Genomic DNA, 19,287 nt, shown 5'->3' on the forward strand with positions numbered 1-19,287 from the left:
TTTCAAATGTCAATATAAGGGTAAAGGAAATACTTGTAAACAAGTTAATACAATCTAACAGGTAAAGTTGATCATTGGGAACAAAATTAAGGGGAGATTTTTTTTTAGTAAACTGTCCCTTTAAAGCTTTAAAACAGATTCTTGTTTGGACCAACCATATTTTTATGATAGCTACATATACTTGATCTTGTGTTATCAGACCTTTAATCATACTGTGTCACTAACATATGGAGCTATACAGGAATACAGGAAGAAGATTGTAAATCACACTAATTATACTAATACAATTTATAACCAGTAGCAGTGCACTTTCAAATAGCCCGTATTTTTTCTCCCTTTAAATCTAATGTATTCGTTTATTGAAAGAAATGACAACAAGCGTTTCAGGTAGACATTTTTAAAAATGTATTTAGGTGTGCACATTTTTGCCTGCATATGGTCTGTCCTACATTTCCTGGACCCCCACCCCAAACCAGAATAATTTTTATGGGATGTATTTTCTGAGCTTTAAATTCCTTTGTTGAAAGTAAGAGGTGGGCGTTTTAATGTTGTGTGTCTACAGACATTTACTTACTGATAATGCTGGGAGATAATTTAATGACATTGGAACCCTCCCCCGAAAAACAGGCTAATCTGGTTTAATGGGAGAGGGTTTCATCCTGGATATCATCCTACGCTTGATTATAAAAGGTATCTTCAAAGTCCAGTGAGTAGATCAATTTAAGCCCCTATTTCAATATTTGTATTATTTTCAGATCTTTCACTCTCTATTAATGATGTGCTGGTTTTAAAGTGTGTAACAGTGATATATGTGACACAATATAGAAGGACTGACTTAAAGGGACAGTCAACACCAGAATTTTTGTTGTTTAGAAAGAAAGATAATCCCTTTATTACCCATTCCCCAGTTTTGCATAACCAACACAGTTATATTAATATACTTTTTACCTCTGTGATTACCTTGTATCTAAGCTTCTGCTACTGCCCCCTTATTTTAGTTCTTTTGACAGACATGCAGTTTAGCCAATCAGTGCTCAGTCCTAGGTCACTTTACATGCATGAGCTCAATGTTATCTATATGAAACATGTGAACTAATGCCCTCTAGTGGTCAAAATGTATTCAGATTAGAGGCAGTATTCAAGGTCTAATAAATTAGCATATGAACCTCCTAGTTTTAGCTTTCAACTAAGAATACCAAGAGAACAAAGCAAAATTGGTGATAAAAGTAAATTGGGAAGTTGTTTAAAATTGCATGCCCTATTTAAAACATGAAAGGTTTTTTTGGACTTGACTGTCCCTTTAAATAGACATCTATTGTAACTTTGCTTAGTATTAAACACTGTTGTGTAAACGATACAAAGAAGAACAAAGTTAGTGGGTCTTTTTTTATTTTGTGTTTCTATATTTTAACCACAGAGACATCTGTACATATTTGTTGCTGGAAACTATGAAATTGGATACCTGTTTTTTCAGATATTACTTAAAATGAGCTGGCTTTATTTTTCTACCTTAACTTTTGAAATATGAAACAGTTAATGATCCTTGGTTCAGTATGGCTGTGTAGACCTAGGAAACAGTTACTGCTAATGGTTTACAGATTTTCCCGCGGCACCAGATGAGAAAGAGATGAGGATTTAATGGGAGGTGTACAGTTTGTGTTTATGTTTGAAGTGCAAGGATCCTTGTCATCATTGGTAAGCTTCCATTAACTATATCATTGCTAGATCTGCCACTCCTCCCAAGAAAGGATTACATTATTGACTTGATTAGATTGGAATTTTGCAACTGCATATCGGTAATATTAAGTGACATATAAATATATCAACTGAAAAAACCTTCCCAAAGCCCAACTGTTCATAAGGTATTTTGTGTTTCACATGTATATCTCAGCTATGATTCATTTTTCTGCTGGTGTTGATCTATACAGCCAGTTGAATCACTCATTATGAGATTATGTGGTTTGTATATAAAGACATATTTATTTGCTGGTACTTATCTGTGTTTTTAAATGCGTGCTGGAGCATTTCAGTAGTGGGTAATAGTATACAGGCATACCGTACTTAGTTTTATTGCACTTCGCTTTATTGCGCTTCACTTTATTGCGCTTCATAGATATTGCACTTTGTGGCAACCCTGTGTCAAGCAAGTCTGTCTGTGCCATTTTTCCAACATATATACATATATAAACACATAAATACACATATATACACACCTTTATATATATATATATATATATATATATATATATATATATATATATATATATATACCACCAGCAAAAACATTATCAGGCCCATTTATCAAGCTCCGTATGGAGCTTGAAGGGCCGTGTTTCTGGCGAGTCTTCAGACTCGCCAGAAACACAACTTATGAAGCAGCGGTCACAAAGACTGCTGCTCCATAACCCTGTCCGCCTGCTCTGAGCAGGCGGACAGGAATTGCCGGAAATCAACCCGATCGAATACGATCGGGTTGATTGACACCTCCCTGCTGGCGGCCAATTGGCCGCGAGTCAGCAGGGGGCAGCGTTGCACCAGCAGCTCTTGTGAGCTGCTTGTGCAATGTTAAATGCTGAGAGCGTATTGCTCTCCGCATTTAGCGAGGTCTTGCGGACCTGATCCGCAGTGTCGGATCAGGTCTGCAAGCCCTTTGATAAATGGGCCTGTTCGACTTACTGAAGGCTTAGATGATAGTTAGCATTTAAAGCATTTTCTAATGAAGGTATGTACATTGTTTTTGTTAGACATAATGCTATTGCACATTTAATAGACTACAGTATAGTGTACATATAAGTTTTATATGAACTGGGAAATAATGAAATTAGTGTGACTTTATTGCTATATTCGCTTTATTGTGGTAGCCTGGAACTGAACCGCAATATCCCCGAGGTACGCCTGTACACATATCTTCTGTTTAGATTTAATACAAAAATGTAGTTGATATTTTGATGCGGAATCATATACATAATTATGTTTTGCAAAGCATTTAAAAGGGACAATGACACTTTTTTTTATTTGTTCTGTTTAAAAAGTGGCTACATAAAACTATTTTTTTTATTGTCAGGCTAGAGGGGTCTGGTCCCTCTAAACCAATAAAAATGCTGAATTTGAACATATCAGGTAGTGTGAACACCTTGCAACATGCATTTCTTGCTAGTCTTCATTTACATTTAAGTATATTTTATTTCATCATTTCTTGCAGAAAAGAGTCCTGGCAACCCAATGAATTGTTGTTCTTTAATGTGTATGATTCAATTTTACAGCATTCAGTTTATATTTAAATGTAAAGCACTGGTATAATTATATAGCAATACAGAGCTTAACAGGAGCCAGACAGACAAAAAGCCTCCTAGGATTTTACTGATATTTTGGATTATTCTTCACACGCTTATTTATTGTATACAGTTAGTTGCAAACAAATTATTTTTGACTTGAACCAATCTAAAGCTTTCATGGATTAATAATTAATAACAGATTAAATAAATTATGTTTACAATATATATAGGTAATAAGTGGATCAAAATGTTGGTAACCTATGTTTATTAAATACCAGGTGCCGGAGTGCCATGGTACCCATAAAACGACCCTTGTGAGCAGCAAAATGCCCTGACCCTGCTCTTTGGCTGACAAGAAGTGCAGGGCTCATTGCTGAATCTCTCATCTTCCTTGTGCTCCAATATCCTTTCAAACTCTCTGCTTTAAAATATTTGTTATATATTAACAGATCAGTCATCAAATGACCTCCTCAGCAAAATATACAGATATTTTTTAATTGCTTATGGTCAGAAAGACCTTTCACACATTGGAATGCTCTGTGTGATCGCCCAGGTGTTAATACCTTCATTTATTTCTCACAGGACTTTCTTAAATGATGGACTTCATGCACAATTTCATCAGAAAGTTAATTAATGATATATTTAGTCTATGGTACTTTTTTAGAGATGAGCATTCAGTGAACATATTTTTTTCCGATCCATCTACCAGGAAACTGGCTCTTAAATGGTCCAGATAGTTTGTAATACAACACTGCAATACAGAACGGAATATACTGTATATCTTTTCTTTTTGGCTTTTTCTCTAGACTGTCATCAGGAATAAAGAAATAACAGGAAGGAGCATAAAGGTGAAAATATGAGAACTATGTGATCATGATGGGAAACACAGAGATTCATTTCAAACTGTTTCCACCTCTTGTTAAGAGAGTATATCTGAGCACTGTGCTAGAGACAGTCAGGAGTTGTGTGGACCAATCAGTGCTTTGGTAAAAATACATGAAAAAAAAATAGACTTTTCCTGAGAGTTGTTCAAAAGTTGAAGCAAATATCATTTTGCATGTGAGTGGGGCTGCTCTGCATCATGACTCAACATGTTATGTCTCTTACCCTTTTATGTAAATAACGTCTACATGATGCACACGTGGAAAGTTGCCTTGGGCTTTGGGGAGCATTTATTTTAAGCTCCCGGAAAATCATTTCCAAGTCATTTTTTTGTAACTTAACTGATGCAGTTTCCAATTTAAGCTGCTGTTGAAATGGTTAGCGGTGGAATAGTAGCTGTAACAACAATCTGTCTGGGATTGTTCCTCACTCACTGTGGGGACAATATTATAAATGTTGCAATATATTAACAAACAGGTAGAGCGTGAAAGTTTCCTGAATAAATGAACACCTTGTTTGTTACAATTATTTTTAAATAGACAATCTCCCACCACAACTTAACCCTTTAACCCTTAACATGTGTACCAAGGGTTAAAACTAACTGATAAAATCACTTTTCTATCCAATATCAGTTTAACCCTAGGTGCTCTAGAACTTAACCCATACATTCACTAGGATCAGGCTCTCCATTCCCTATATCAATCTATAGTGCTCACTATTCCCTATATCAATCTATAGTGCTCACCATTCCCTATATCAATCTATAGTGCTCACCATTCCCTATATCAATCTATATTGCTCACCATTCCCTATATCAATCTATAGTGCTCACCATTCCCTATATCAATCTATAGTGCTCACCATTCCCTATATCAATCTATAGTGCTCACCATTCCCTGTATCAATCTATAGTGCTCACCATTCCCTATATCAATCTATAGTGCTCACCATTCCCTATATCAATCTATAGTGCTCACCATTCCCTATATCAATCTATAGTGCTCACCATTCCATATATCAATCTATAGTGCTCACCATTCCCTATATCAATCTATAGTGCTCACCATTCCCTATATCAATCTATAGTGCTCACCATTCCCTGTATCAATCTATAGTGCTCACCATTCCCTATATCATTCTATAGTGCTCACCATTCCCTATATTAATCTATAGTGCTCACCATTCCCTATATCATTCTATAGTGCTCACCATTCCCTGTATCAATCTATAGTGCTCACCATTCCCTATATCAGTCTATAGTGCTCACCATGCCCTATATTAATCTATAGTCCTGTGGAACCTATCCATTAAAGGGACAGACAAAAAGGGGGAAAAGAAAATACTTTTTGTAAAATACTCTCATTTCAATATTGAGCAGTGTTTAACTCCTAACAAAGGGATTCAAAATCAGCTCCATATCAGCAATTTAGCACTTGGACCTAGCTGAATACATCTGGTGTGCTAATGATATGAGGCATATGTGTCAAGCCACCAATCATCAGGCAGCTCCCAGTAGTGCATTACAGCTCATGAGATTTTTAACAAATTAACTTATTGCAATTGATAACAGAAGTAAATTTAAAAGCCTAAAACATGTTATGCTGTCTCTTTTAGCAAAATGATCTTTAAATAAATATTGCATATTATTATTATTATTATTTATTTGTATAAATCTGCAAAAGTCCATAGAGCTTGGTACAGAGATAGGCATAGAATTTACTGGAGAGATTAAAGTGGCTATTGTGAATCTAGGAGTCCCATTAACTATTTAAAGTGATGGTAAACTTTACAGGTTTTAGACTTGCTGTGCTCTTCTTTAAGGGATTGTGTGGCTTGTTAAAATAGCGCTTTCTCGCCACCAGCTATTGAAAGCACCACCCCCATAGAAAGACCAGCGACTAACCCTGGGGTTATAAAATAAGTTATAACACTTCTTCATTTGAAGTGATCAATTAAATCCCTGTAAAATATTGCTTACATTCTTGAGCTGATTCTAATACCTGTAAAGTTTATCATCACTTTAAAGGGACACTGTACCCAAAAAATTTCTTTTGTGATTCAGATAGAGCATGCAATTTTAAGCAACTTTCTAATTTATTCCTATTATCAATTTTTCTTTGTTCTCTTGCTATCTTTATATGAAAAAGAAGGCATCTAAGCTTTTTTTCTTGGTTCAGCACTCTGGACAGCAGTTTTTGATTGGTGGATGAATTTATCCACCAATCAGCAAGGACAACCTAGGTTGTTCATCAAAAATGGGCCGGCATCTAAACTTACATTCTTGCATTTCAAATAAAGATACCAAGAGAATAAAGAACATTTGATAATAGGAGTAAATTAGAAAGTTGCTTAAAATTGCTGCTCTATCTGAATCAGGAAAGAAAATTTTTGGGTACAGTGTCCCTTTAAGTATATATTCGCTGCTTTTATTCTTGCATCTACAGCAGAAGCTCCGAGACAGAAAAGAAAAAAATATTATCCTATCAATGTAACTATAACTCTCAGACATTCGCATTATATATATATATTTATATATGCAGTGTGATGGACAGCTTGTAAACACTGAATTCTTGGCTGAATTATCACATTTTTACGTCAGTCTCTTATAAGAAATAGCTTAAAAACTGACAGGTGCCTCTGCGCTAGACCTGCTGGAGCCATAGTCCTATGCACAACTCTTGTATGAAAGCAATGCAGTGTGATATATTTGTATGTCAGTGTTATTTATATACTGCTGTAAGGGAGGTTGCTCTGATCTTCTTTTTTGTAGCTTCTGCAGACTCACTAGATTCATTAAAGGATTTTACAAAATACATGAGGGAAGTATATTTCAAAAGAAAGGAAGTATATTGAGAGGCCTTAAGCTGCAAAATGTCAGGAAAAAATGTGCTGATATAATATTTTTAGTGAGATATATTATAAGCTTCTGCAATAAGTGGTATAAGCTAGCAAGAGCTTTAAAGTGTTTCCCATACAGCAGCCTGCAGGTTTTATACATAGGATATATAGATAAATTGGGACTAGAATAGCAAAACTGTTTTTTTATATAAGAATACTATTTGTATTGTCCATTAAAGGGGCATTATACAAATTGTGTTTGTCTCAGATTCTGTACTTAATGGAACATTAATTATGCATAATTAAAAACAAAAAACGTTGCAGAGTATTTTCATTTTTTATTTTGCCTGCTTTTCCTGTAATTTAACTCTTAAATATGGTAATGGTTCCACTCCCCCTACACCCTCATACATGCTTCACAGAGATTGGCTGCTAGCTGCAGGATCTTTTCTATATAAGCCCATAATTGGCACCAGCCTAGAACGTAAAATAAACAATATTCAATAGGCCTTTTAACGCTGTTACGGCGTTCTATTCCGTCCTAATAGCACTGGGCTTTAGTGCCTTTTTGGATAGAATAGAACATCCTAACAGTTTCTAAATCCTGTGCCCCCCCCATTGCCTCCTCCATGTTGGATCCAGTTGGGGGACATGACTAGCACCTCAGGCACTCCCCCAGGATCCAATCAGCATGCAGGGGGTGTAACGATCGTCCCCTGCCCCACTGTAACAGTGAGTGGAATCATTGGCTGTTACAAGTGTATCCACTTCCTCTCTTCCCTCACTGCGATCTGAGGGATAGAGGAAGGCAGATTAGCATCTCTGTGTGCTGCAAAAAAGAGAGAGAGAAAAAAAATAATATATATTTAAAAAAAATATATATATATATATTTTGCTGCTGATCACAGAGCTGCTACTGTGATCAGCCTGTTAGGGCTTTGATCAGTGCCCAAAAGTTTATTTATGGGGATCTTTAGTTACGGTTAACCCCTTTCCTACTGTTCCCAATCACCGCCCTTCCCAGTGCTTTTCTAATTTTTATTTAGTTTATATATATAAAAAAAAGAATCTGAGGGAATAGGGTGGGTGGTAATTGGGAGGTGGTAATTGGGGTGGTTTAGTGGGATTTTGGGGGAAGTGCAGTGGGAATTGGTGGTGCTGAAGTGGCTTATGCCATTCTTGCAGAAGATTCAGGGAGTGAAACCCTCTCTGCTCTGTCTGACAGCACAACCCTTACGGCATCAGATATAGGGGCCTATCTATCAAGCTCCGGATAGAGCTTGAGGTCCTGCAGGCTCGCCAGAAACACCAGTTATGAAGCAGCGGTCTAAAGACCGCTGCTCTATAACCTGTCTGCCTGCTCTAAGCAGGCGGACAGACATTGCCGTAATTCAACCCGATCGAGTATGATCAGGTTGATTGATACCCCCTGCTGGCGGCGATTCTGCAGGGGGTGGCGTTGCACCAGCAGCTCTTGTGAGCTGCTGGTGCAATGCTGAATACGGAGAGCGTATTGCTCTCCGTATTCAGCGAGGTCTGGCGGACCTGATCCGCACTGTCAGATCAGGTCTTCCAGACTTTGATAAATAGAGGCCAATGAGTCCCTGAGTGATGCAACTAATGCTGGTGCTCCCTGCTCTCCACCTAAAAGAAGGCGTTGCACAAATGACCAAAATTGGCTACCCCTAAATTTAACTGCCCCAGAAATTACCAAATTTACAGACTCCTGGCATCACAACTGATGTTCCAGTTTGTGAGCCAATAAATTATCTCTCTCTGATTCTGACGGATACCATGTTTGAGTATATAGTTGCTCAAACTAATTTTTATGCCAGCCAGTATCTTTCAGAGAATCCACAATCTCAGTATGTCAGAAAAAATACCTGGCACCCCACTGACATACCTGAGATTAAAAAGTTTTGGGCCCTGACATTAGTAATGGGGATTGTGAAGAAACCCAGCATATGTTCATACTGGAGCCAGGACCCGATCCTGGCTACCCCTCTTTTTCCAGGGATTATGAAGAGGGAGAGATATGAACAGTTGCTATGGTTTCTCCATTTTAATGATAATTCCCAGTGCCCCCCCAGAAATGACCCCCTGCATGACAGGTTATTTAAAATAAGGCCCCTGATAAACCACCTGTCCCAAAAATGTAAAGAAGTTTACATCCCAGGCAAGGACATTTGTATAGATGAGTCCCTCATGAAATTTAAGGGGAGATTGCTTTTCAAGCTATATATACCATCCAAGAGGTCCCGCTATGGGGTAAAATTTTATAAACTCTGTGAATGCAGTACTGAGTATACCTGTGCATTTCGCATCTACCAGGGTAAAGCTAGCCACTTGGATTCACCTGGCTGCCCAGATTCAGTTGGCACAAGTGGGAAAATTGTGTGGGCTCTCCTACTATCCCTTCTAAACAAAGGGTACCATGTGTGGCTCGATAATTTTTACACCAGTACAGAGCTATTAAAAATGTTATTTTATTTTGAAACTGTGGACTGTGGCACAACGCGAAAAATAGCAAAGGTTTCCCCCAGAAGCTGACGTATGGGGAAAAAAGTAGGGGCACAATATCAGCTTTACACCACAATAAGCTACTGGCCCTTCAGTACACTGATAAAAAAACATGTGTACATGCTCTCCACTATGCATGATGAAGCTACAGTGTTATTGTCTGTGAAGGAAAGATCTACACAGATCCTAAAGCCAAAGTGCTTTGTGAAGTACAACAAAAACATGGGGGGGGGGGGGTAGATTTAGCTGACCTGTGCCTGCAGCCATATCTAATTCAAAGAAAAACAAGAACTTGGTACAAAAAGTAGCTTTTTATATTATGCAGATCACAGTGTATAATGCATATGTGCTCTACATAAAAGCAGGCACAGGGAAACCTTATACTTTTTTGGAATTTTTGTTAAATGTAACATCTGATATTTTGTTTAACCCGACCCCTAATCCTCTCACTGTTCATTCTGAAAATGTCCAGCGACTCTGCAGCAGGCATTTTCCTACTAGGATCCCCCCCCCCCCACTGCCTGCAAAAGAACACCCCAGAAAAAATGCAGAGTCTGCTATAAAAAAGGAGTGAGGAAGGATTCTAGTTACCATTGCCCTGACTGCCCCTCTCTATCTGGCCTCTGTTTCACTAATTGCTTTCGAATATATCACACAGAGTTAAACTTTTAATTTTAAAGCAATCTGTATGTGTTCCTAATTTATTTTATTTTATCATTCTGTATTCCTAACTTCATAAATCCCTTGACCATGTCCTGCCCCTTTATATGTTAAGCCCATCCACACTAAGGACATGATAAGTTAAACAAAACAACTAAAATACTCCTTTTAGAATATCCTGAGTTATACACTTTTGCAAATGGTATGTCATGAGGGGGTAATTTTCATTCCTGGGCTGCCATACTGTCTCAAAGGCAACATAGGTCCAGAAAATTAATGTGCCAAATTTCCATGCAAATTGGCAGACCCTATATTGGGCCCTGTAACTTCTGTAAACCCCATAAAACCTATACATGAGGGGTATTGTTTTACTCATAGGACATTGCCAAACACAAATATGTGTGTTTTATAGCAGCAAAACATAAAAGGTTGATGACAGAAACAGCCAAAGTGCAGTGTATGTGTAAAAAACGCATACAAAAATATGACCACTACATTTGGCCTTCACAAAAAGACGAGACATGGCCCTTATGGTATACCCTGGGGTGTCTAATTTTGTGAATGGTATGCCATGATGGGGTCATTTTCATTTTTAGGCTGCTATAATGTCTCAAAGAGGACATAGGCCTAGAAAATGAATGTGCCAAATTCCCATGTAAATGGGCAGACCAAATATTTTGCCCTGTAACTTCTGTAAACGCCATAAAACCTGTACATGGGGGTACTGTTATACTCGTAGGACATTGCCAAACACAAATATGTGTGTTTTATAGCAGTAAAACATAAAAGGTTGATGACAGAAACAGTTAAAAAAAAAATATGACCACTACATTTGGCCAGGTGTTGTGACTAAAGGGGCTTCACAAAAAGACAAGACATGGCCTTTTTGGAATACCCTGGGGTGTCTACTTTTGCAAATAGTATGCCATGATGGGGTAGTTTTCATTCCTGGGCTGCTATAATGTCTCAAAGAGGACATAGGCTCAGAAAATTAATGTGCCAAATTTCCACGCATGACTGAAATGGGCAGACCCTATATTTGGCCCTGTAACTTCAGTAAACCCCATAAAACCTGTAAAGGGGGGTACTGTTTTAATCATAGGACATTGCAGTAATATATATCAGGATGATGATATGCACAATAAAATTGTTTGGCAAACATACAATTTATTAATTTCTTACACTTACTTAGAATTTTTTCATCTAAAATTATAGTTTAGAAATAAATATTTGATGCTAAAAGAAAGCTCTATCCAGACATCTCCACTCTTTCGGAAAGGTCCGGGAGTCTCCCACATTGAAAAAGCTGCTCCCTGACACCTGCAAATTAAACACAGTCTCCCAGAAATAGCGGTGCCAGAGAAAATCAAATTTGTGCCTGCACTTTTCATTTCTACCTCTATGTGTCACTGTTCCGTTATACCTCTATGTAAATAGTTACTGCATTCCACTCTAGCCTTTTCCCCCTTCCTGATCTCTACTCTAGTGCAGTGTGAGACAGCAGCATACCTGATATATATAGGTGAGATGTGCAGACTCCCATACCTCTATATTGTACAGACTCCCATACTTTATATTGTACAGACTCCCATACCTCTATGTTGTACAGACTCCCAAACTCTATATTGTGCAGACTCCCATACTTTATATTGTACAGACTCCCATACCTCTATATTGTACATATTCCCAAACTCTATATTGTGCAGACCCCTAAACTCTATATTGTACTGACTCCCAAACTTTATATTGTACAGACTCCCATACTCTATATTGTGCAGACATCCAAACTCTATATTGTACAGACTCCTAAACTCTATATTGTACAAACTTCTAAACTCTATATTGTACAAACTCCAATACTCTATATTGTGCAGACTCCCATACTTTATATTGTACAGACTCCCATACTCTATATTGTGCAGACATCCAAACTCTATATTGTGTAGACTCCCAAACTCTATATTGTGCAGACTAATATACTTTATATTGTACAGACTCCCACACTCTATATTGTGCAGGCTCCTAAACTCTATATTTTACAGGCTCCTAAACTCTATATTGTACAGACTCCCAAACTTTATATATATTGTACAGACTCCCAAACTTTATATTGTACAGACTCCCATACTTTATATTGTACAGACTCCCAAACTCTATATTGTGCAGATTCCCAAACTTTATATTGTACAGAGTCCCAAGCTTTATATTGTGCAGACTCCAAACTCTATATTGTGCAGACTCCCAAACTCTATATTGTGCAGACTCCCAAACTTTATATTGTACAGACTCCCAAACTTTATATTGTACAGGCTCCCAAACTTTATATTGTACTGACTCCCAAACTTTATATTGTACAGACTTCCATACTTTATATTGTGCAGACTCCTATACTCTATAATGTGATAACATTTTCAACTATTTCATAATCAGAGCACTGAGGAATTCTGAATTGGGGTTGGGGGGGACTGGGGGGTACAATCGTGAGGTGGTACAGTGAGGTATTATAGTAAGGTGGTACAGTGAGGTACAATAGTGAGGTGGTACAGTGAGGTACTATAGTAAGGTGATACAGTGAGGTACAATAGTGAGGTGGTACAGTGAGGTACTATAGTAAGGTGGTACAGTGAGGTACTATACAGAGGTGGTACAGTGAGGTACTATACAGAGGTGGTACAGTAAGGTACTATACAGAGGTGGTACAGTGAGGTACTATAATGAGGTTGGCATGCAGTGAGGTAGTATAGTGAAGGGCACGGGGGGGCTCCTCCATGAAATTAGTTTTTGCAGGTTGGAATGTCTGCCTATCTGTCCTCTAAAACACAATATATAATTAGTGTAGGTGCACTTAATGTGAAAGGGGTAAATTATGGTTGAACAGACATATAGCTGAAATTCTAGGTTTTGTTTACATTCAGAACTTGGACAATTGCCTATGTCATGAAAAGGTTAAAAGGTGTTTCCCAGGCCTTCTAAACAATACATATATTTTTTTACTTTCAAACAATAACTATTTTAAATGCATTTAACAAAGACTTTACGTTGAATAAAATGCTTAGTGATTTTGCAGAAAATGTTGTTGTTTATTTTTCTTCCTTTTCCTCTAATTTAAGTCTGAAAAGTGTGGATTTTCACAAGCCTAATCTTTCCACACATCTTTCCTTTATGTGCAGTAGCAGATAGTTTACATACAGCAAAAAAAACAATGAATGTATATTGCAGACTTGTTTCATTATTATTAATTTATGAACATTTTTATTTGGCTTTAAGTGCCCTGTTGATAAGTTATGTCATTCATGGTGTTTGTAATATGTCTGTATTGGATACCAGGTGCCATGTTACATAGACAGTGGTCTCTAGCATTTAACCCTTATATTTCAACTCAGGAAAGGAAACAGCATGTGAGTTGAATAAATGTAGCAGCAAGTATTTATTTTAAAAATAATATAATATAAAGTTTTTTATAAACTATGCCAAAATTCATTAAAATTATGGGGGGGGGGGTGGAGATAAAAAACTGAAATTAAAATCCTCCATGTCTCAAAATTAAATCAATGTAAATATTTGCATAATTTCCTATGCAAATATTTACATTGATATAAACTTTATGCAAAGACCTAAATGTCCATTTTTTTTTCAGTTTCTTGTCCCTTTAAGATTGCGTACATTTGAAATGAATTAACAAGCCTGAATGTTTGAAATCTCCTGGTAAATCAAGATTGAGTTTCTGCCACAGTTGAAACCTCTTCGAAGCAAAAAGCAAGTTAAATCTTGATTTGCAAACTGGTTGTGAATACTTTTGATCGCAATCTTTCACATGGTTTCACATGCATTTTCAGTTTTAATATATTCATCTTTAACGGGACATGAAACACAACATTTTTTTTTTCATGATTCAGATAGAGAATACAATTTAAAACAAGTTTCCAATTTACTTCTATTATCAAAATTGCTTTGTTCTCATGTTATTCGGTGTTAAAGAGATTTCTAGATAGGTATTGTGCACATTTCTGGGGCACTACATGACAGGAAATAGTGCTGCCATCTAGTGCTCTTGCTAATTGTTGCAAAACTGCAGCCATATAGTGCTGCAGACGCGTGCACACTCCTGAACTTATCTTTCTGCTTTTCAGCAAAGGACAACCAGAAAACAAAGACAATTTGATAACAGAAATAAATTGGAATGTTGTTTAAGATTGTATGTTCTATATGAATAATGAAAGAAAAAAATGTGGGTTTTATGTCCCTTTAATGTAGTCAAAGTAAAAACAGAGCCCTAGTGTAGGAGAGAGCGGATGTGAGGTGGTAAAGAGTGCAGGTTGCTGGGACCAGTGTGTAGGAGGCAGTTGTTAAAGGGACAGTCTAGTCAAAATTAAACTTTCATGATTCAGATAGGGCATGCAATTTTAAACAACTTTCCAATTAACTTCTATTATCTAATTTGCTCAAATCTTTAGATATCCTTTGTTGAAGAAATAGCAATGAACATGTGTGAGCCAATCACACAAGGCCTCTAGGTGCAGCAACCAATCAGCAGCTACTGAGCATATCTAGATATGCTTTTCAGCAAGTGATATAAAGAGAATGAAGCAAATTAGATAATAGAAGTAAATTAGAAAGTTGTTTAAAATGACATGCTCTTTCTAAATCACAAAAGAAAAAAAATTGGCTTTCATGTCCCTTTAAGAAGCCATGCTAGGAGCAAGCACACGGGGTTAATAACCCTCTCAGCGTTGTTATTTATCGGCTGTGATAGTCATTGTACTTATGTTTATTTTTAATCACTGATGTTGCAATTACTCATGGGCATTGTTTATTGTATCAGTGTTTGGGTACAGTAAGGAGTGCTTGATTTGTGGGAACTCTGCATTCTCCAACATGGAAGTGCTGAATGGTCCATTTCATATTTTACAATGGAGATAGCTCTCGGACAGAGGACCTGGGCCATGTGACCATACAGTGTATATAATTCCCTACAGAGCAAGCATTGTTATAATTATGGCAGCTATCAATATGTAACTATTTAAAAGGATAGAAAGGTCAAAATTGAAATGTGCAGGGGTGAATTTCAATGTGAAATAGATCCCTTTTCCCAATGTACTTCCAATAGCAAAATTGCTTCTAGTAAAAGTTATTACTGTTTTTCAATAGCATATGCACATATGCTTTGAGGGTCTGCGCACCAGTATGCAAACACTATGCCTGCTCAGATAGCAGGCAGTGGTGTGTATTGCTTCAGTAAATAAGTCATTTGTGTCATACAAGTCCCTGCTTACCCTCTGAGCAGGCAAAGTATTTGCATACTGATGCACAGACCCTCACAGCATATGTGCGTATGCCACTGAAAAGTAATAACTTTTACTAAAAGCATTTTTGCTAATGTAAGTATATTGCATAAAATGCTTATATTTCAAATTGAAATGCACCCGTACACATTTCATGTTTGACCTTAATATCCCTTTAAGTGATATTAATGAATAAATGCTGATGTGAGTCTTGTTGAATGGAATGGGAATAAGTGAATATGAATACTAAAGCATATTTAATGAAGCATTTACCCTACAGGACTCATTATCTCTTCTTCCAGCATGACTGACACTAAATATTACAATAGATTTAACCACAGCCTATATTTAACAACTATCTATGGTTTCCAGATAATTTGAGAGTATGGTGTATTTAGATGTTAAAGAGTATCAATTCATTAAATACCAGGGCTTTGTAGTAACGTACACTGTGCAAATCAAACATATTTAGGATAGATGTTATCTTGATTGTAAAATATGACTTGAGCCTGAGGTTACAAAGCGGTGTAAAACACGGCCATCTTGTACTTAGAATGTCTTATCTGATGTTATATTCTGTTTTTCTACATTTCTAAAGATAAGATGCTAAGAGCTTGAATTGTTGTAATAATTTATGGGTTTTAGATAAGTTACGTGATTAGATGTTTCCATAACACAGTGCTAGATGCAATAAAACTTGTTTTTACAATGAAATATGGATGTAGTGTAAGATCCATTAGGTTCCTTTTGGAATTTATAATGGTTACAATTTCATCACTGGCTCTGTTGCTCATGTAGACTGTTCATTATGTTTTTGGATGGGCAGGAGGGGTAAAATGAAAGCAAGAGTTATATATTGTACACTTATAGGGTTCTCCCAATGACTTTTTTAATGGGCATACCATGGAGGTTATTTTACTGACCACCAGGCAAAAATGTGAGTCAATATTAAGTTAAAATTAGCTAATATTAGATGTTTCAATGTTTGTTGCACAAATTATCATTAACTCAATTTATGTTAAATTATGCAATTAATTTGTGCTTTGGATAGCTTGGAGTGATGGTAAACATTTCCCCTTGTATAAACAAATCCAGAATCTTAGAGATATTTTAGCTGGAGTTTAATTCATCAGTTATAATGACGATAATCTTTAACTTACTTTTTAATGTAGGGCTGAAATTCAAATACCCCGCACTACGGCCGTCCACTTCAAAACTAACGGCTAGATTACGAGTCTTGCGTTATGAGTAAAAAAGCAGCGTTAAGCCTCATAACGCTGCTTTTTTTACTACCGCTGATATTACGAGTCTTGTAGGTGCAGCTGTCCCGCACACTTTTTTGGCCTTACCGCAAATCAACTTACGCAAATTGCGTATAGTCTTTTTTCTATGGGACTTCCATAGCGCCGGTATTACGAGCTTGTCCTCGGAGGCCAAAAAGTGAGCGGTACAGCCTACCCCGTCAAGATTCGTACAGCATTCTAAAGTCAGTATTTATGAGTTTTACACTACAAAGCTGTAGCATAAAACTCATAACTAAAGTGCTAAAAAGTACACTAACACCCATAAACTACCTATTAACCCCTAAACCATGGCCCTCCCGCATCGCAAACACTAAATTAAAATTATTAACCCCTAATCTGCCACTCCCAACATCGCCGCCACTATAATACACATATTAACCCCTAAACCGCTGCACTCCCGCCTTGCAAACATTAGTTAAATATTATTAACCCCTAATCTGCTGTCCCTAACATCGCCGCCCCCTACCTACATTTATTAACCCCTAATCTGCCGCCCCCAACGTCGCCGCCACTATATTAAATTTATTAACCCCTAAATCTAAGTCTAACCCTAACAACCCCTAACTTAAATATAATTAAAATAAATATAAATAAAACTTACTATTAATAACTAAATATTTACCTATAAAATAAACCCTAAGCTAGCTACAATATAACTAATAGTTACATTGTATCTAGCTTAGGGTTTATTTTTATTTTACAGGCAAGTTTAACTAGGTAGAATAGTTACTAAATAGTTATTAACTATTTAATAACTACCTAGCTAAAATAAATACAAATTGACCTGTAAAATAAAACCTAACCTAAGTTACACTAACACCTAACAATACACTACAATTAAATAAATTCCCTAATTTAAATACAATTAACTACATTTAATAAAAATAGCTAAATTACAAAAAAAAACACTAAATTACAGAAAATAAAAAACAAATTAGAAGATCTTTAAACTAATTACACCTAATCTAATAGCCCTATCAAAATAAAAAAAGCCCACCCAAAATAAAAAAAAACCCTAGCCTAAACTAAACAACCAATAGCCCTTAAAAGCTCTTTTACCTGTAAAAAAAATACAAACAACCCCCCCAACAGTAAAACCCACAAACAACACAACCAACCCCCCAAATAAAACCCTAACTAAAAAAACCTAAGCTCCCCATTGCCCTGAAAGGGGCATTTTGGATGGGCATTGCCCTTAAAAGGGCATTTAGCTCTATTGCGGCCCGAAGCCCTAACGTAAAAAAAAAAACCACCCAATACACCCTTAAAAAAATCCTAACACTAACCCCCAAAGATCCACTTACCAGGAAAAGTCTTCATCCAAGCGGCAAGATGTCCTCAATGAAACCGTCAGAAGAGACCCTCCAGACAAGCAGAAGTGGTCCTCCAGACAGGCAGAAGTCATCACCCAGACGGCATCTTCTATCTTCATCCTTCCGACGAGGAGCGGCTCCATCTTCAAGACATCCGGCGCGGAGCATCCTCTTCTTCTGACGTCTTCTTCTGGAATGATGGTACCATTAAGTGACGTCATCCAAGATGGCGTCCCTTAGATTCCGATTGGTTGATAGAATTCTATCAGCCAATCGGAATTAAGGTTGAAAAAACCCTATTGGCTGATGCAATTGGAAAAGCAAATAGAATGCAAGCTCAATCCTATTGGCTGATTGGATCAGCCAATAGGATATAAGTTCAATCCTATTGGCTGATTGCATCAGCCAATAGGATTTTTTCAACCTTAATTCCGCGTCAGAAGGATGAAGATAGAAGATGCCATCTGGGTGAAGACTTCTGCCCGTCTGGCGGACCACTTCTGCCCGTCTGGAGGACCACTTCTGCCAGCTTCCTTGAGGACATCTTGCCGCTTGTATGAAGACTTCTCCTGGTAAGAGGATCTTCGGGGTTAGTGTTAGGATTTTTTAAGGGTGTATTGGGTGGGTGTTTTTTTTTAGGTTAGGGCTTTGGGCCGCAATAGAGCTAAATGCCCTTTTAAGGGCAATGCCCATCCAAATGCCCTTTTCAGGGCAATGGGGAGCTTAGGTTTTTTTAGTTATGGTTTTATTTGGGGGGTTGGTTGTGTGGGTGGTGGGTTTTACTGTTGGGGGGGTTGTTTGTATTTTTTTTTTACAGGTAAAAGAGATGATTTCTTTGGGGCACTGCCCCGCATAAGGCCCTTTTAAGTACTATTGGTAGTTTAGTTTAGGCTAGGGTTTTTTTATATTTTGGGTGGGCTTTTTTATTTTGATAGGGCTATTAGATTAGGTGTAATTAGTTTAAAGATCTTGTAATTTGTTTTTTATTTTCTGTAATTTAGTTTTTGTTTGTTTTTTTAATTTAGCTAATTGTTTTGAATTTAGTTAATTGTATTTAATTTAGGGAATTTATTTAATTGTAGCGTAGTGTTAGGTGTTAGTGTAACTTAGGTTAGGCTTTATTTTACAGGTCAATTTGTATTTATTTTAGCTAGGTAGTTATTAAATAGTTAATAACTATTTATTAACTATTCTACCTAGTTAAAATAAATAC

At 36.9% G+C, this 19,287-nt stretch overlaps 1 protein-coding gene across 2 annotated transcripts in view; it reads left to right on the forward strand.

Moving 5' to 3' along the window:
• The window catches only part of RFLNA (refilin A), an 82,316-nt gene that overhangs the window by 3,691 nt on the left and 59,338 nt on the right, over positions 1-19,287 (forward strand). The gene's annotated exons all lie outside the window — the stretch shown is intronic.

This window comes from Bombina bombina, chromosome 2, assembly GCF_027579735.1.
Source record: "Bombina bombina isolate aBomBom1 chromosome 2, aBomBom1.pri, whole genome shotgun sequence".
Taxonomy (NCBI): domain Eukaryota; kingdom Metazoa; phylum Chordata; class Amphibia; order Anura; family Bombinatoridae; genus Bombina; species Bombina bombina.